The 20,928-nt window shown below is 40.1% G+C and overlaps 1 non-coding gene across 1 annotated transcript; it reads left to right on the top strand.

Annotated features, from left to right (window-relative positions):
• The first annotated feature begins 20,590 nt into the window (after positions 1–20,590).
• On the top strand, positions 20,591–20,662 carry TRNAQ-CUG (transfer RNA glutamine (anticodon CUG)). The gene has a single exon. It is a non-coding gene; the product is annotated as a tRNA-Gln (tRNA).
• The last annotated feature ends 266 nt before the right edge of the window (positions 20,663–20,928 follow it).

Raw genomic sequence — 20,928 nt, 5'->3', positions numbered from 1 at the left:
TACTCACTTCAACCATGTACCATGACAGTACTCACTTCAACCATGTACCATGACAGTACTCACTTCAACCATGTACCATGACAGTACTCACTTCAACCATGTACCATGACAGTACTCACTTCAACCATGTACCATGACAGTACTCACTTCAACCATGTACCATGACAGTACTCACTTCAACCATGTACCATGACAGTACTCACTTCAACCATGTACCATGACAGTACTCACTTCAACCATGTACCATGACAGTACTCACTTCAACCATGTACCATGACAGTACTCACTTCAACCATGTACCATGACAGTACTCACTTCAACCATGTACCATGACAGTACTCACTTCAACCATGTACCATGACAGTACTCACTTCAACCATGTACCATGACAGTACTCACTTCAACCATGTACCATGACAGTACTCACTTCAACCATGTACCATGACAGTACTCACTTCAACCATGTACCATGACAGTACTCACTTCAACCATGTACTATGACGTCTTACATTATCATGGTCTTTATCTTACTTTTTCTTTCTTCGAATATTTTTTTCTTCCGAGTCACGTTCTATATATTATTCGCCTTCTTCTTCTCTTTCTTCTTTTGCTTTCTCCTGCTGACCTGCTAAGTACACTTCTCCTGCTGACCTGCTAAGTACACTACTCCTGCTGACCTGCTAAGTACAACTCTCCTGCTGACCTGCTAAGTACAACTTCTCCTGCTGACCTGCTAAGTACACTCTCCTGCTGACCTGCTAAGTACACTTCTCCTGCTGACCTGCTAAGTACAACTCTCCTGCTGACCTGCTAAGTACACTCTCCTGCTGACCTGCTAAGTACAACTCTCCTGCTGACCTGCTAAGTACAACTCTCCTGCTGACCAGCTAAGTACAACTCTCCTGCTGACCTGCTAAGTACAACTTCTCCTGCTGACCTGCTAAGTACACTTCTCCTGCTGACTTGCTAAGTACACTTCTCCTGCTGACCTGCTAAGTACAACTCTCCTGCTGACCTGCTAAGTACAACTCTCCTGCTGACCTGCTAAGTACAACTCTCCTGCTGACCTGCTAAGTACAACTCTCCTGCTGACCTGCTAAGTACAACTCTCCTGCTGACCTGCTAAGTACAACTCTCCTGCTGACCTGCTAAGTACAACTCTCCTGCTGACCTGCTAAGTACAACTCTCCTGCTGACCTGCTAAGTACAACTCTCCTGCTGACCTGCTAAGTACAACTCTCTTGCTGACCTGCTAAGTACAACTCTTCTGCTGACCTGCTAAGTACAACTCTCCTGCTGACCTGCTAAGTACACTTCTCCTGCTGACCTGTTAAATACAATTCATGAAATTACATTAATTTCTTAATGTCATCTTGAGATTTGCTGCTTAGTTACTTTCTGCATTTTTTTACGAATATAACTGCAGTTTTTTAACTGTAGTGTAAATGCTCCTCTGGCAAGACAGTGATGGAGCGAATAATGATGAAAGTGTTTTATTCTTTCTCTGGTCACCCTGCCTCGGTCTGAAACCACCGATGTTACAGAGATGAGAAAGAAACACAAGTGCAGAGCAACACGGGCCACGGGCTGGACAGACTCAGTGACACGAAATAGTGCTTCAGCATGTGTTGTTGCTGGTTCTGGTGTTGTTTCTTAAGACGGAGAAGTTACAGATCTAGAGAGCCGAAGTAGGGTTTGAGCTGGTGCTGTTGTCTGAAGATGGTTCTGTTATTATCACGGAAGCAACTGGTGGTGTTACTGGTGGTGTTACTTACTGGTGGTGTTACTGGTGTTGTTGCTGAAGACAGTACTGCTACAGCTACAGATCTAGAAACAACATCAGTCGAGAACCCAGTCTCCACCAATCAACGCCAACCGAAAGTCGAAATGTGTAAATTCTTTGCCTGAATATGTTGTCCTGCCTCCTGCATACCATTTGCAAGATACCATGGGAAATTAACCAAGGTATTTGCAAACATTCAAAACCCTAGAATTTCTCTAGTACCAGGAAGCAGAAAAAAATGGCAAGACATGACAAAAATATTCCAGCACCTCGAGCCTTGGTGGACTGGAAGCACAGTCAATGGCCGTCACACCAGAATCTCAGATATTTAATTAACAACAACAACAACAACAACAACAACAAAAACTAACAAACAAGTAATACATCATCTTGTGTATTTGGACATATATCTCAACCATTCGCCAACAACAAAATACCGTTTATTATTAATTGACTCCTCGCAGTCCAATGTAATGTTTGTAGCTTCCAAGGAGACCCATATCAAAGACCACTTTAACAATGAAATTTGGATACCTGGTTACAAGTCAAATCAGCTCGTGATCAAACTATGATTTGCACGTTGGACCTAGTGCAACCAGCAACAACAGCCTGGCTGATCAAGCCTTAATGCGCTGAAAGGTCTGATGAGAGACCAGTCTGCGGGGGCACTGATCCCTAAAAACATCCTTCAGGACCAAAGCTCTCAGGAAATCATTTACCGATTAACGTTTCGGATACTTCCTCATCCATCTTCAGAATCTAAAACTGTTTTATAATAATAATAATAATAATAATAATAATAATAATAATAATAATAATAATAATAATAATAATAATAATAATAATAATAAAATCTCAATATTATACAGGTTAATAATTCTAATCATGATATGACTTAAGTCACCAAAGTACAACACTAGCAACTGAACTAACATTACATCTGTACAGATCTATCACACTTCAAGAGCGACTAAGAATCTTAAAACTAAGTTGATTTGTAAACTACTCAAGAATATACCATAATAAATAAAACTATAAGTTACAAATTATTATATCTGACCAGATATAACAAGTATGCTGTAGTTACACTTGCTGTAGTTACACTTGCTGTAGTTACACTTGCTGTAGTTACACTTGCTGTAGTTACACTTGCTGTAGTTACACTTGCTATAGTTACACTTGCTGTAGTTACACTTGCTGTAGTTACACTTGCTGTAGTTACACTTGCTGTAGTTACACTTGCTATAGTTACACTTGCTGTAGTTACACTTGCTGTAGTTACACTTGCTGTAGTTACACTTGCTGTAGTTACACTTGCTATAGTTACACTTGCTGTAGCTACACTAGCTGTAGTTACACTTGCTGTAGTTACACTTGCTGTAGTTACACTTGCTGTAGTTACACTTGCTGTAGTTACACTTGCTATAGTTACACTTGCTGTAGTTACACTTGCTATAGTTACACTTGCTGTAGCTACACTAGCTGTAGTTACACTTGCTGTAGTTACACTTGCTGTAGTTACACTTGCTGTAGTTACACTTGCTGTAGTTACACTTGCTGTAGTTACACTTGCTGTAGTTACACTTGCTATAGTTACACTTGCTGTAGTTACACTTGCTATAGTTACACTTGCTGTAGCTACACTAGCTGTAGTTACACTTGCTGTAGTTACACTTGCTGTAGTTACACTTGCTGTAGTTACACTTGCTGTAGTTACACTTGCTGTAGTTACACTTGCTGTAGTTACACTTGCTGTAGTTACACTTGCTATAGTTACACTTGCTGTAGTTACACTTGCTGTAGTTACACTTGCTATAGTTACACTTGCTGTAGTTACACTTGCTGTAGTTACACTTGCTGTAGTTGCACTTGCTATAGTTACACTTGCTGTAGTTACACTTGCTGTAGTTACACTTGCTGTAGTTACACTTGTTATAGTACAATTCCTGTAGTTACACCTGCTACCTCTCTTCGCCTGGTAATAAATAAGTAGCGGGAGGTAATAAAGTATTGTGGGTCGCACCTTGGACAGGGCGAGATTTACACTTGCTGTCCATGTTCGCCTCTCAGTGACTGTGCCTGCGTGTTGACAGACTGTTACAGAAAGCATCGTGGGGCTGGGCTTCGAAATGAGCTCAAGATAACTTTTAGCCTGTGTGGCTTATCCAGACACGCTCCATATAAGAAAAAGCACACGAGTACTTACAAAAAGTCTACAGCATTAGGTCATGCTACGCACCAGCGTTAAACTCAGTCAAGATATAATCAGTGAGGGATAAAACATACTCACAAGAATAGTTTGGTTTAGCATACGTTACCATGAGTTGAATACCTAGGGATTCCAATCCCGTAGCTTGGTTGGTAGGGCACTCTACTCACCTAATGAGGTCCGTCGTTCGATCCCCGGCAAGGGTGGAAACACTAGGGGTGTGTTTCCTTAAGACAACTGCTGTCTCTGTTCACCTAGCAGTAAATGGTTACCTCGGTGTTAACCGACTGGTGTGAGTCGCATCCTGGGGACATAATTTGCCCGAAATGCTCTGCATAACAAGGGGCTTTCTATATAGTATATCACTGATGTTGGGTAGGCCTGTATACGTTATACATATACTTATAGAAATAAAGATTGGATATATCATCAGTGTGCTGCTACCCTCTTCTAGTTACACAGTGGGAACAAAACCTGTTACAATACACTACGTTTTCCTGCCATATTCCATCATGGAGGAAGGGCCTTATACGAAGTGTTGAAATGCGTCAGCTTGAGCTGGGAGACTTTAGTAGGGCAATGAGGATACTGTCAAGTATTCCATTAAGAGTTCTTCAGTTACGGGAGCTTCAAAAGTTTCATTCCAGGGTGAGAGGTGGCATGCGCCGACTGCAAGTAGGTGGTTGTTTCTGGCAGCTGCAGCTTATGCAGATCTCTGTTAAGAAACATTCGTCTTGCATTAGACGTGAGTCATTCAATACCCTTATATATAATGGCTCCCCTTTCCTTCGTGTGCTAGTGTCACTAGTTAATGGTCCAAGTTGAACCAAAGCGTAGTCACAGGTTTCGTTCTCCTATGGGCAGGTTTCATTCCAGGGTGAGAGGTGGCATGCGCCGACTGCAAGTAGGTGGTTGTTTCTGGCAGCTGCAGCTTATGCAGATCTCTGTTAAGAAACATTCGTCTTGCATTAGACGTGAGTCATTCAATACCCTTATATATAATGGCTCCCCTTTCCTTCGTGTGCTAGTGTCACTAGTTAATGGTCCAAGTTGAACCAAAGCGTAGTCACAGGTTTCGTTCTCCTATGGGCAGGTTATTTGTGTATAATGCCAATTTCGTGTATGTCATTTTACTCAGCCTGGAGCACGATTAGTTATTGTTTTCCAGGATACGTGCACCATCCCGGTACGAGGTGCTGTCTGGTGTGTCAGAGGGAAGGTTGGTGGTCTGAGCAAGGTTACCTCACATTTAGAAACAGCTCAGATCACCAGACCCTCTCCTGCCTCTGGCTGGCTCACATATCAAATTTGCCTTACTGTATGTATGTGTGAAAGTGGTAGCGAGAGCATTCTCACTTTATTTTCTCAAGAACTATTCACTATTAGGTTTAACTTGTCCCAGAAATCTGTATATATTTGCACACAAGTTCTGATTATGGGAATGAATATTAAAATAACCTCTTTTACTGAATATACTCCATTCTTCATTGTTTCGTGACTAAAGCAGGTGCCTAGTACCACCTGGTATGAGGGGCCCTTTGTAAGTACTTGTGTTGGTGAACAACGTGAGAGAGAGAAAAAAAGAAAATAATGAATATATGAAAGAATCATAAACACAAACACACAAAAGTGTTTACAAAGCGCCCGCCTTAAAGTCTCATTATTTTTTTATTAAACAAGATGACGTGAAAAACGAGTGTTTATTTTGCCAACACACTAGCACGCTAACAGTGCCATCTTTATTATAAAGATGCAAACACTATCGCACCTGCGGGACCGTCTATATTACCTTCTAAATACTACCGCACCTGCGGCGCCATCTATTATTACGTCCTAAACACGACAGCACCATCTACACAACGGCACCAGTGGCGCGTCTATATCCTGTCTTAAACTTTAACGCACTTGCGGCGCCTTCCATATCCTTCCCTAAACACCACAGTAACTTCAGAATAGTATATATTGTTTTAAGAAGCGGCTAGTTTATTGTGCACTCCATATCCATCCTATGGACGGTAGTGCAAGAACATATGGGCGCACTAGATGCCTAGGAACTAGGCCCCAAAAAGGATAACGGGAGTACATCTGGACTTAGATCTACAAGTGGACTTCTACCTGTTGCAAGCAATTTTGGAAATTTGCTTAATATGTTTGGTATCTCGTTCTCATTAATAAGATATTTTGAAATATCACATAAACTATTATACTATCTTTATATTCCTCAATATGTGAACAATAAAACACATAGTGTTCAAGACAGTGACCATAAGATTGGCCACATACTTAGCATTTGGTTTGATCATCATCTGTGTGTCAGCCAAACTGCCAGAGGTACTTGTAACCAAGCCTAAGCCTGGCTACTACAACATCAGCCAGTCTGTTTACATTGCGAGTTGCTCCATATGGTAACACAGTTATCTATGTTCATGTTATCATACTGGATGATATATCAACTCAGACTTCTAACTGCATTCTTGTAGCATTTAATTTCATTATCTACTTCTCTACTAATATTATTCCTAACGCTAGACACAGACACACCAATGTTATATTCTACATTTGCCTTCAGGGTGTTTATATATATATATATATATATATATATATATATATATATATATATATATATATATATATATATATATATATATACACTATATACTATATATATAATATATATATATATATATATATATATATATATATATATATATATATATATATATATATACACTATATACTATATATATATATAATATATATATATATATATATATATATATATACTATATATATATATATATATATATATATATATATATATATATATATATATATATATATATATATACACTATATACTATATATATATATATATATATATTATATATATATATAGTATATATATATATATATATATATATATATATATATATATATATATATATATATATATATATATATATATATATATATATACATACTATATGGACTTCTACCTGTTGCAAGCAATTTTGGAAATTTGCTTAATATGTTTGGTATCCCTACTTACACTTTGGTCACACTTCACAGACACGCACATGCATATATATATATACATACATCTAGGTTTTTCTCCTTTTTCTAAATAGCTCTTGTTCTTTTTTATTTCTTCTATTGTCCATGGGGAAGTGGAAAAGAATCTTTCCTCCGTAAGCCATGCGTGTCGTATGAGGCGACTAAAATGCCGGGAGCAATGGGCTAGTAACCCCTTCTCCTGTATACAATTACTAAAAAAGAGAAGAAGAAAAACTTTATAAAACTGGGTTGCTTAAATGTGCGTGGATGTAGTGCGGATGACAAGAAACAGATGATTGCTGATGTTATGAATGAAAAGAAGTTGGATGTCCTGGCCCTAAGCGAAACAAAGCTGAAGGGGGTAGGAGAGTTTCAGTGGGGGGAAATAAATGGGATTAAATCTGGAGTATCTGAGAGAGTTAGAGCAAAGGAAGGGGTAGCAGTAATGTTAAATGATCAGTTATGGAAGGAGAAAAGAGAATATGAATGTGTAAATTCAAGAATTATGTGGATTAAAGTAAAGGTTGGATGCGAGAAGTGGGTCATAATAAGCGTGTATGCACCTGGAGAAGAGAGGAATGCAGAGGAGAGAGAGAGATTTTGGGAGATGTTAAGTGAATGTATAGGAGCCTTTGAACCAAGTGAGAGAGTAATTGTGGTAGGGGACTTGAATGCTAAAGTAGGAGAAACTTTTAGAGAGGGTGTGGTAGGTAAGTTTGGGGTGCCAGGTGTAAATGATAATGGGAGCCCTTTGATTGAACTTTGTATAGAAAGGGGTTTAGTTATAGGTAATACATATTTTAAGAAAAAGAGGATAAATAAGTATACACGATATGATGTAGGGCGAAATGACAGTAGTTTGTTGGATTATGTATTGGTAGATAAAAGACTGTTGAGTAGACTTCAGGATGTACATGTTTATAGAGGGGCCACAGATATATCAGATCACTTTCTAGTTGTAGCTACACTGAGAGTAAAAGGTAGATGGGATACAAGGAGAATAGAAGCATCAGGGAAGAGAGAGGTGAAGGTTTATAAACTAAAAGAGGAGGCAGTTAGGGTAAGATATAAACAGCTATTGGAGGATAGATGGGCTAATGAGAGCATAGGCAATGGGGTCGAAGAGGTATGGGGTAGGTTTAAAAATGTAGTGTTAGAGTGTTCAGCAGAAGTTTGTGGTTACAGGAAAGTGGGTGCAGGAGGGAAGAGGAGCGATTGGTGGAATGATGATGTAAAGAGAGTAGTAAGGGAGAAAAAGTTAGCATATGAGAAGTTTTTACAAAGTAGAAGTGATGCAAGGAGGGAAGAGTATATGGAGAAAAAGAGAGAAGTTAAGAGAGTGGTGAAGCAATGTAAAAAGAGAGCAAATGAGAGAGTGGGTGAGATGTTATCAACAAATTTTGTTGAAAATAAGAAAAAGTTTTGGAGTGAGATTAACAAGTTAAGAAAGCCTAGAGAACAAATGGATTTGTCAGTTAAAAATAGGAGAGGAGAGTTATTAAATGGAGAGTTAGAGGTATTGGGAAGATGGAAGGAATATTTTGAGGAATTGTTAAATGTTGATGAAGATAGGGAAGCTGTGATTTCGTGTATAGGGCAAGGAGGAATAACATCTTGTAGGAGTGAGGAAGAGCCAGTTGTGAGTGTGGGGGAAGTTCGTGAGGTAGTAGGTAAAATGAAAGGGGGTAAGGCAGCCGGGATTGATGGGATAAAGATAGAAATGTTAAAAGCAGGTGGGGATATAGTTTTGGAGTGGTTGGTGCAATTATTTAATAAATGTATGGAAGAGGGTAAGGTACCTAGGGATTGGCAGAGAGCATGCATAGTTCCTTTGTATAAAGGCAAAGGGGATAAAAGAGAGTGCAAAAATTATAGGGGGATAAGTCTGTTGAGTGTACCTGGTAAAGTGTATGGTAGAGTTATAATTGAAAGAATTAAGAGTAAGACGGAGAATAGGATAGCAGATGAACAAGGAGGCTTTAGGAAAGGTAGGGGGTGTGTGGACCAGGTGTTTACAGTGAAACATATAAGTGAACAGTATTTAGATAAGGCTAAAGAGGTCTTTGTGGCATTTATGGATTTGGAAAAGGCGTATGACAGGGTGGATAGGGGGGCAATGTGGCAGATGTTGCAAGTGTATGGTGTAGGAGGTAGGTTACTGAAAGCAGTGAAGAGTTTTTACGAGGATAGTGAGGCTCAAGTTAGAGTATGTAGGAAAGAGGGAAATTTTTTCCCAGTAAAAGTAGGCCTTAGACAAGGATGTGTGATGTCACCGTGGTTGTTTAATATATTTATAGATGGGGTTGTAAGAGAAGTAAATGCGAGGGTCTTGGCAAGAGGCGTGGAGTTAAAAGATAAAGAATCACACACAAAGTGGGAGTTGTCACAGCTGCTCTTTGCTGATGACACTGTGCTCTTGGGAGATTCTGAAGAGAAGTTGCAGAGATTGGTGGATGAATTTGGTAGGGTGTGCAAAAGAAGAAAATTAAAGGTGAATACAGGAAAGAGTAAGGTTATGAGGATAACAAAAAGATTAGGTGATGAAAGATTGAATATCAGATTGGAGGGAGAGAGTATGGAGGAGGTGAACGTATTCAGATATTTGGGAGTGGACGTGTCAGCGGATGGGTCTATGAAAGATGAGGTGAATCATAGAATTGATGAGGGAAAAAGAGTGAGTGGTGCACTTAGGAGTCTGTGGAGACAAAGAACTTTGTCCTTGGAGGCAAAGAGGGGAATGTATGAGAGTATAGTTTTACCAACGCTCTTATATGGGTGTGAAGCGTGGGTGATGAATGTTGCAGCGAGGAGAAGGCTGGAGGCAGTGGAGATGTCATGTCTGAGGGCAATGTGTGGTGTGAATATAATGCAGAGAATTCGTAGTTTGGAAGTTAGGAGGAGGTGCGGGATTACCAAAACTGTTGTCCAGAGGGCTGAGGAAGGGTTGTTGAGGTGGTTCGGACATGTAGAGAGAATGGAGCGAAACAGAATGACTTCAAGAGTGTATCAGTCTGTAGTGGAAGGAAGGCGGGGTAGGGGTCGGCCTAGGAAGGGTTGGAGGGAGGGGGTAAAGGAGGTTTTGTGTGCGAGGGGCTTGGACTTCCAGCAGGCATGCGTGAGCGTGTTTGATAGGAGTGAATGGAGACAAATGGTTTTTAATACTTGACGTGCTGTTGGAGTGTGAGCAAAGTAACATTTATGAAGGGATTCAGGGAAACCGGCAGGCCGGACTTGAGTCCTGGAGATGGGAAGTACAGTGCCTGCACTCTGAAGGAGGGGTGTTAATGTTGCAGTTTAAAAACTGTAGTGTAAAGCACCCTTCTGGCAAGACAGTGATGGAGTGAATGATGGTGAAAGTTTTTCTTTTTCGGGCCACCCTGCCTTGGTGGGAATCGGCCGGTGTGATAATAAAAAAAAAAAAAAAAAAATATATATATATATATATATATATATATATATATATATATGTCGTGCCGAATAGGCATAATTTCCGATCTTGGCTTAAATAGCAACGCTCATCTTGCCATATAGGACAAGCAAAAATTTGTGTATGCAATAATTTCGCCAAAATCATTCTGAACCTAACGAATGGAATATAACAAGGAAACCCCTCGAGAACGATGGAAAATGACAAAAAAAAAGTCTAGGGCTATTGAAAATGACAAGAAAACCGGTCATGGGAGATGGAATACGACAGAGAAATCTATCCAGGGCGGTGGATAATGAGAGGAAAACCCGTCCAGGGCGGTGGAAAATGAAAGTGAATCCCGTCCAGACAATGAAATACGACCCGTCTAGTGCGATGGAATATGACAGTGAAACCTGGAAAGGACAATGGAAAACGACAGGGAAACCGGTTGTGCGATTGAAAACGACAGTGAAACCAGTGCAAGACGATGGAAAACGTCAGGGAAACCCATCCAGGGCGATGAAAAACTGACAGTGAAACCCGTCCAGGGCGGTGGAAAAGACAGGGATACACTTTACTTATGATATAATATGACAGGGAAACTCGTCAGGGGATATGGAATATGAGAGGGAAACCCATCCAGAGGATTTTAAAATGATAGGGAAACCTGAACAGCTCAATGTAAAAAGAAAAGGAAACCCCTTAATTGACATGGAATATAACCAGGAAACCTCCAGGACGACGAAAAATGATACACACTGTCCAAGGCGATATAAAATGACAAAAAAAGTATGTAACAATGGAAAATGACAGAAAAATATGTCCAGGGCGATGGAAAAGGACTCGAGAAAACCGTCCATAGCGATGGAAATGAGAGAGACAACAGTTCAGGGCGTTGGAAAATGACAGGGAAATCAATCAAGATCGAGGAAATAAATGAAAAAAAGCATGTCCAGGGTGATTGAAGATGACAGATAAAATGTCCAGGGTGATAAAATATGACAGGGAAAACAGGGGCGATGGAAAAAGACAGGGAAAACAGTTCAAGACGATGGAAAATAACAGTGAAACCAATAAAGATAGATGGAAGTGATGAATGGTTTGAAAAACCGACAAGTTGAAGATTGAGACACTTATGCAACATATGGGAATCTTTATTCAGGAAACGTTTCGCCACACAGTGGCTTCATCAGTCCAATACAAAGGAGAAAGGCGTAAGGAGAGGAGGAGTTTGAGGTAATCAGTCCCTCAGCCTGGAGTCGGTGTGTTCAGTCCATCAATCTTGTAGAATGATGAACTGAACACATCGACTCCAGGCTGAGGGACTGATTACCTCAAACTCCTCCTCTCCTTACGCCTTTCTACTTTGTATCGGACTGATGAAGCCACTGTGTGGCGAAACGTTTCCTGAATAAAGATTCCCATATGTTGCATAAGTGTCTCAATCTTCAAAGATAGATGGAAAATGAGGGAAAACTGTCAAGGTCTGTGGAAAATGAGAGGGGGGAAAATAGGTCAGATCGATGGAATATGACAGGCACACATGTCCAGAATGATTGAAAAATGACAGCGAAACTAATCAGATCGATGGAATATGAGAGGGAAACCAGTCTAAAATGATGGAGAATGACAGATAATATATCCATGGCGATTGTAAATGAGAGAAAAGCTGTTGAGAGCGATGGAAAATGACAGGGAAAACAATTCAAGGCGATGGAAAATGACAGGGAAAATAATTCAATGCGATGGAAAATGAGAGGGAAACCCATCAAGATCGATGGAATATGACAGAGAACCCTTCCTGAAAGATGGAAATTGACAGAAAGACATGTCCAGGTTGACTGAAAATGAGAGGAAAAACGTTTAGGAAGATGGAATATAACAGAAACCCGTCCAAAGCGATGGAAAATGAAATGGAAAACACTACAGGGTGATGGAATATGACAGGGGAAAAAATAAAGTTCAATGGAACATGACAGGGAAAACAGTGCAGAACAACTGAAAATAGTGATGGAATATGAAAGAGAAATCTGTCCAGAGGTATGGAAATGACAGTATAAAACTGTCCCTGGCGGTGAAATATGTCAGTAAAATCCATCCAGAAGACTGGAATATGACAGACTAACACGTACAGGACGATGGAATGTGACATGAAAACAAGTCCAGAACAATGGAATATGGCAGGGAAAACGGTCCATGGTGGTAGAATATGACAGAAAAACACATGAACGACGAAGAAAAATGACAGGAAAGCCCGTCCAGCAAGCTTGAAAATGGATGGGAAATCCATGAAAGACGATAGAAACTGACAGGGAAACTAGTCCAAGGATATGGAATATGAAAGGGAAACCCTACCAGGGCGATGGAATATGAAAGGAAACATATCCACAGCTACGGGAAATGACAGGAGAAACCAGTCCATGGTGATGGAATATAACGGATATCCGCTAAGGACGATGGAATATGACAGGGAAACCTGACCAGAACGATGGAACATGACAAGGAAAACAGTCCAGAAGAATGGAATATGACTAGGAAATCTGACAAGAATGATGGAATATGACAGGGAAAACCGTGCATAACAATGGAATATGAGAGGGAAATCTGAGCCGTCTAGAACGATTGAAGATGAGAGAGAAAACCGCCGAGAACGATGAAATATGAGAGGGAAAGTCGTCCAGGATAATGGAAAATTACAGAAAAACATGTCTAGTCAGATAGAAAATGACATTGAAATATAAGAGAAAACAGTTGAGAATGATGGAAAATAACCGTGAAAAACAGTTCATGGTGATGATGACAGAGAACCTAATCAGATCATGGAATATGACAGGGAAACTAATCAGATCATGGAATATGACAGGGAAACTAATCAGGTCATGGAATATGACAGGGAAACTAATCAGATCATGGAATATGACAGGGAAACTAATCAGATCATGGAATATGACAGGGAATCTAATCAGATCATGGAATATAACAGGGAAACTAATCAGATCATGGAATATAACAGGGAAACTAATCAGATCATGGAATATAACAGAAAAACTAATCAGATCATGGAATATAACAGGAAAACTAATCAGATCATGGAATATGACAGGGAAACTAAGCAGATCATGGAATATGACAGGGAACCTAATCAGATCATGGAATATAACAGGGAAACTAATCAGATCATGGAATATAACAGGAAAACTAATCAGATCATGGAATATAACAGAAAAACTAATCAGATCATGGAATATAACAGGAAAACTAATCAGATCATGGAATATGACAGGGAAACTAATCAGATCATGGAATATGACAGGGAAACTAATCAGATCATGGAATATGACAGGGAATCTAATCAGATCATGGAATATAACAGGGAAACTAATCAGATCATGGAATATAACAGGGAAACTAATCAGATCATGGAATATAACAGAAAAACTAATCAGATCATGGAATATAACAGGAAAACTAATCAGATCATGGAATATGACAGGGAAACTAAGCAGATCATGGAATATGACAGGGAAACTAATCAGATCATGGAATATGACAGGGAAACTAATCAGATCATGGAATATGGCAGGGAAACTAATCAGGTCATGGAATATGACAGGGAAACTAATCAGATCATGGAATATGACAGGGAAGCTAATCAGATCATGGAATATGACAGGGAAACTAATCAGATCATGGAATATGACAGGGAAACTAATCAGGTCATGGAATATGACAGGGAAACTAATCAGATCATGGAATATGACAGGGAAACTAATCAAATCATGGAATATGACAGGGAAACTAATCAAATCATGGAATATGACAGGGAACTAATCAGATCATGGAATATGACAGGGAAACTAATCAGATCATGGAATATGACAGGGAAACTAATCAAGTCATGGAATATGACAGGGAAACTAATCAAATCATGGAATATGACAGGGAAACTAATCAAATCATGGAATATGACAGGGAAACTAATCAAATGGAATATGACAGGGAAACTAATCAAATCATGGAATATGACAGGGAAACTAATCAAATCACTGAATATTACAGGGAAACTGATCAAATGGAATATGACAGGGAAACTAATCAGATCATGGGATATGACAAGGAAACTAATCAGATCATGGAAAGACAGGGAAACTAATCAGATCATGGAATATGACAGGAAATTAGTCAGATCATGGAATATGACAGGGAAACTTATCAGATCACTTGATATGACAGGGGAAACCCGTCCAGAAAGATGGAAAATGGTAAAAAATTGCCCAGGGCGATAGAAAATGATGGGCAAAACCACTCAGGTCGATGAAAAATTACAGCGGAAACCGCCTAGGTCGATGGAAAATGACACGGACACATGTCCAGGGTTATATAATAAGACAGAAAAACTCGTCCAGGGCAATGGAATATGACAGGGAAACATATCCATAGCGCTGGACAAAGGGAAACCCTTCAAATGATATGAAATTTAATCATGAAACCTCTCCAGGCCGATGGAACATGACACTATAACAGTCCAAAGCGATAGACAATGAGAGGGAAAATAAATGAAGGTGTTGGAAAATAACAGCAAAACTAACCAAGATCGAGGGAATATGACAGAGAAACCCGTCCAGGGCGACGGAAAATGACAGAAAAACATATCCAGGGTGATGGAAAATGACGGGAAGGAATTAAAATCCAGGGAATATTACACCAAAACAGTCCATAGAGAATGAGAGAAAACAATTCAAGGAGTTGGAAAATGACGGCGAAACCAATCAAGATGGAGGGAATATGAGAGGGAAACCCGCCCAGAACGATGGAAAAATGACAGAAAAACACGTCGAGGATGATGAAAAATGACAGGGAAAGTAGTTTATGGAAATGAAAAATTGAGGGGAAAACAATTCAAGATGGAAAATGACACGGGAAACTGCTCAGGACGATTGAAAATGACAGGGAAAACAATTCAGGGCAAACTGGCAAATGACAGGGAAAGCAATCAAGATGGATGAAATTTGACAAGGAAACCCTTGATGAAAGACTGAAAATTACAGAGAAAAACATATCCAGAGCCATTGAAAGTGAGAGGAAAAACCACTTAGGACGATGGAAAATCACAGAAACCCTTCCACAGTGAAAATGAGAGGAAAGCCCGTTCAGGACAATCGAATATGACAGGGAAATCTGACTAGGGTGAAGGAAAATGACGGGGAAAACGCTTCACAGCGATGGAAAATGACAAGGGAAACCATTGAGTGCGAATGATTATGACACAAAAACATGTTCAGCGCGAGGGAATATGACAGGAGAAAAATTCCGGATGATGGAAAACTACGGAAACCTGTTCAGGTTGATGGAATATATCAGGGAAACCCCATACGGAACGATGGAAAATGACAAGGATACCAGTCTAGTGCGATGGAATATGACAGGGAAACCTGTCTAGAGTTACGGAAAACGACAGGATAAAACTGCCCCTGGCGGGGAAATATGATATAAAACCCATCTACAAAGATGGGATATGACAGGCGATGAAATATGGGAGGAAAACCCGTCCAGAACAATGTAATATGAGCGGGTAAACTGTCCATGGCGGTAGAATATGACACGACAAAGGAAAATGACGGGAAAGCCCGTCCAGCATGCTTAAATATGGATTGGTAACCCGTCAAGGACGATGGAATATGACACTGAAACCCGTCCATAGTGATGAAATATGACAGGAAAACACGTCGAGAACGATGGAATATGAAAGGAAAATCCTAACTAGAAGGATGGAATATGAGAGGGAAAACTGACCTGAACGATGGAATATGACAGGGAAATCCGTCCAGAAAGATGGAATATGACAAGTAAATCCATCAGGAATGATTTAATGTGACAGAGAAACCTGCCCAGAACGATGGAATTTGAGAGGGAAAGTGGTCGAGAATGCTGGAATATGACAGGGAAAACTGTACAGAACGATGGAATATAAGAAGGAAACCTGATCAGAACGAAGGAATATGAGAGGGAAGCCTAACCAGAACGATGGAATATAGGAGGAAAAGTCATCCAGAAAAACGGAAAGTGGGAAAAACATGTCGACAGCAATTAAATGTGATGGGTGAAATAGTTTAGAGCGATGGAAGATGACAAGGAAAACAATTCAAGACAATGGAAAATGACATGGAAAACCGTCTATTGCGAAGGAAAATGACAGTTGAAAACGGTTCATGGTGATAAATTACAAAGAAATCAATCTGATAGATGGATAATGACAGGGAAATCCTTCCATGTCTATGGAAAATTACAAAAAAATGTCCACGGCAATAAAAAATGACGGGAGAAAACAGCCCAGGTCGATGGAAAATTACAGGGAAAGCCGCCCAGGCCCAGGAAAAATGTCACGGATGACAATTCAGTGCGATGGGAAATGACGGAAAGCAGTAAAGGGCGATGGAAAATGACAGAAAAAACAGTCCAAGGAGATGGAAAACGAGATGGAAAAACAGGTTATAACAGGAAAACAATCTTGTTCTGTCTCTGTGCTCTTGTCTTGTCCTGTTCCTGTCCTGTCCTGTTCCTGCAGTGTGTCATTTCTTTATTTCCAGACCTGCCAGTATTTTCCAGCTGTTGTTATAAATTCGTCTCGTTTCTGCTTTAGTAGAAAAAAAATGAAGGGTTTTAAGAGATCCCAATAGTGTAAGTCCAATAATGTAAGTCCAATAGTGTAAGTCCAATAGTATAAGTCCAATAGTGCAAATCCAATAGTGCAATTCCAACAATGTAAGGCCAACAGTGTAAGTCCAGCAGTATAAGTTCAACAGTGTAAGTTCAACAGTGTAAGTCCAACAGTGTTGTGGAATAAATAACAAAAAAAGACACAATACCGTGACTGGAACAATACACAAATAACCAGCACATTGGAGAGAGGATCTTACGACGACGTTTCGGTCCCACTTGGACCATTTACAAAGTTAGTGTGACTTTGTAAATGGTCCAAGTCGGACCGAAACGTCATCGTAAGCTCCTGTCTTCTATGTGCGGGTTATTTGTGTATTGTGGAATAAACTGATCTGATGCTGACTGAAATTTATTTGTTCAGTCTCTTCACAAAAAAAAAAAAAACAGAAATAATAATAATAATAATAATAATAATAATAATAATTATAGGGGGATAAGTCTGTTGAGTGTACCTGGTAAAGTGTATGGTAGAGTTATAATTGAAAGAATTAAGAGTAAGACGGAGAATAGAATAGCAGATGAACAAGGAGGCTTTAGGAAAGGTAGGGGGTGTGTGGACCAGGTGTTTACAGTGAAACATATAAGTGAACAGTATTTAGATAAGGCTAAAGAGGTCTTTGTGGCATTTATGGATTTGGAAAAGGCGTATGACAGGGTGGATAGGGGGGCAATGTGGCAGATGTTGCAAGTGTATGGTGTAGGAGGTAGGTTACTGAAAGCAGTGAAGAGTTTTTACGAGGATAGTGAGGCTCAAGTTAGAGTATGTAGGAAAGAGGGAAATTTTTTCCCAGTAAAAGTAGGCCTTAGACAAGGATGTGTGATGTCACCGTGGTTGTTTAATATATTTATAGATGGGGTTGTAAGAGAAGTAAATGCGAGGGTCTTGGCAAGAGGTGTGGAGTTAAAAGATAAAGAATCACACACAAAGTGGGAGTTGTCACAGCTGCTCTTTGCTGATGACACTGTGCTCTTGGGAGATTCTGAAGAGAAGTTGCAGAGATTGGTGGATGAATTTGGTAGGGTGTGCAAAAGAAGAAAATTAAAGGTGAATACAGGAAAGAGTAAGGTTATGAGGATAACAAAAAGATTAGGTGATGAAAGATTGAATATCAGATTGGAGGGAGAGAGTATGGAGGAGGTGAACGTATTCAGATATTTGGGAGTGGACGTGTCAGCGGATGGGTCTATGAAAGATGAGGTGAATCATAGAATTGATGAGGGAAAAAGAGTGAGTGGTGCACTTAGGAGTCTGTGGAGACAAAGAACTTTGTCCTTGGAGGCAAAGAGAGGAATGTATGAGAGTATAGTTTTACCAACGCTCTTATATGGGTGTGAAGCGTGGGTGATGAATGTTGCAGCGAGGAGAAGGCTGGAGGCAGTGGAGATGTCATGTCTGAGGGCAATGTGTGGTGTGAATATAATGCAGAGAATTCGTAGTTTGGAAGTTAGGAGGAGGTGCGGGATTACCAAAACTGTTGTCCAGAGGGCTGAGGAAGGGTTGTTGAGGTGGTTCGGACATGTAGAGAGAATGGAGCGAAACAGAATGACTTCAAGAGTGTATCAGTCTGTAGTGGAAGGAAGGCGGGGTAGGGGTCGGGCTAGGAAAGGTTGGAGGGAGGGGGTAAAGGAGGTTTTGTGTGCGAGGGGCTTGGACTTCCAGCAGGCATGCGTGAGCGTGTTTGATAGGAGTGAATGGAGACAAATGGTTTTTAATACTTGACGTGCTGTTGGAGTGTGAGCAAAGTAACATTTATGAAGGGGTTCAGGGAAACCGGCAGGCCGGACTTGAGTCCTGGAGATGGGAAGTACAGTGCCTGCACTCTGAAGGAGGGGTGTTAATGTTGCAGTTTAAAAACTGTAGTGTAAAGCACCCTTCTGGCAAGACAGTGATGGAGTGAATGATGGTGAAAGTTTTTCTTCTTCGGGCCACCCTGCCTTGGTGGGAATCGGCCAGTGTGATAATAAAAAAAAAATAAATAATAATAATAATAATAATAATAATAATAATAATAATAATAATAATAATAATAATAATGATAACAATAATAATAATAATAATAATAATAATAATAATAATAATAATAATAATAATAATAATAATAATAATAATAATAATAATATTAAGAAGAAGAAGAAGAAGAAGCAGAAGATGAAGAAAGGTAGTGATGGTGGAGTTCAATGAAGATAGTGAAAATAGAGGAAACATGAAACAGCAACAACATCTGTCCTGTATTTCCCATTATATTTCTACTTGAAGTTCACCTCACATCTTCACTTGTAGTTCACACTTGTAGTTTACTTTGAACCATTACCTGAAGTTCACACTTGTAGTTCACACTTGTAGTTTACTTTAAACCATTACCTGAAGTTCACACTTGTAGTTCACACTTGTAGTTTACTTTAAACCATTACCTGAAGTTCACACTTGTAGTTAACACTTGTAGTTTACTTTAAACCATTACCTGAAGTTCACACTTAAGATACACCTTTAGTTAACGTTTCACTTTCAGCTGTTATGCACCTTAGGGAAACACCTTTGACCTGCAGTTGTCATTTACATTCCAGCTGTTGTCACCTTTCCATCTTAAGCAACAACTAACGAGGGCACATTACAGGTCGTTCCTCAGACTGTGTCTTACAAGAAAATTTGTTATTTAAATGGATTACAGAAAGTGAATCTGACTTAGTTCCTGCACCTGAACTGTCCTTGTATGTTGCTCGACTAGACTTGTATTTCTCTGTACTGGTCACTAGTACTCTCCAGGTTGGTGCTAGCAGGGAGGGAAGCACTGGTCAGTAGTACCCTCCACGTTGGTACCAGCAGGAAGAGAAGTACTGGTCACTAGTACCCTCCACGTTGGAACCAGCAGGAAGAGAAGTACAGGTCACTAGTACCCTCCACCTTGGAACCAGCAGGAAGACAAGTACTGGTCACTAGTACCCTCCACCCTCGTGCTAGCAGGGAGAGAAGCACTGGTCACTAGTACCCTCCACGTTGGTACCAGCAGGAAGAGAAGTACTGGTCACTAGTACCCTCCACGTTAGTACCAGCAGGAAGAGAAGTACTGGTCACTAGTACCCTCCACCCTCGTGCTAGCAGGGAGAAAAGAACTGGTCACTAGTACCCTCCACGTTAGTACCAGCAGGAAGAGAAGTACTGGTCACTAGTTCCCTCCACCCTCGTGCTAGCAGGGAGAGAAGCACTGGTCACTAGTACCCTCTACGTTGGTACGAGCAAGGAGGTAAGCACTGGTCACTAGTACCCTCCACGTTGGTACCAGCAGGAAGAGAAGTACTGGTCATTAGTACCGTCAAGGTGGGTACCAACAGAACCAGAAGCCAGGCCTAATAAAGGCCATTACTTTATCAACACTACAATTGAGCTATATAGTAAAACCCCATAGCTTAACATTACGACTCTGTGGTGCAGCGGTCAGCACGGCTGCCTCTGAAGCAGCAGACTCGGGTTCGACTCCCGGCGGAGTCTTGTTTTTTTTTTCCTTTTTTTATAGTGACTTAATTTTACAGTCTGAAGTGAAACCGTTAATAATTATTTTACTGGAATGTGTTAAACGCTCTGTTAAAGGAAAATTTACATCATGAGTATCTTGTGTAATATACGTCTGTTCATTAATGGCATTATATGTTTGTTTACTGTTAGAACTCAGTCTAAGGAAGAGGATAACTTTTCCATTCTAATTGTTGGATGAAATTGGTCCATTTGACCATACAACTCTGCTCGAGTTGTGTTTG

Source organism: Cherax quadricarinatus, unplaced genomic scaffold (assembly GCF_038502225.1).
Source record: "Cherax quadricarinatus isolate ZL_2023a unplaced genomic scaffold, ASM3850222v1 Contig68, whole genome shotgun sequence".
Taxonomy (NCBI): Eukaryota; Metazoa; Arthropoda; class Malacostraca; order Decapoda; family Parastacidae; genus Cherax; species Cherax quadricarinatus.
Note: the sequence above shows the minus strand (reverse complement) of the source record. Positions and strands in the feature narration are given on the sequence as shown.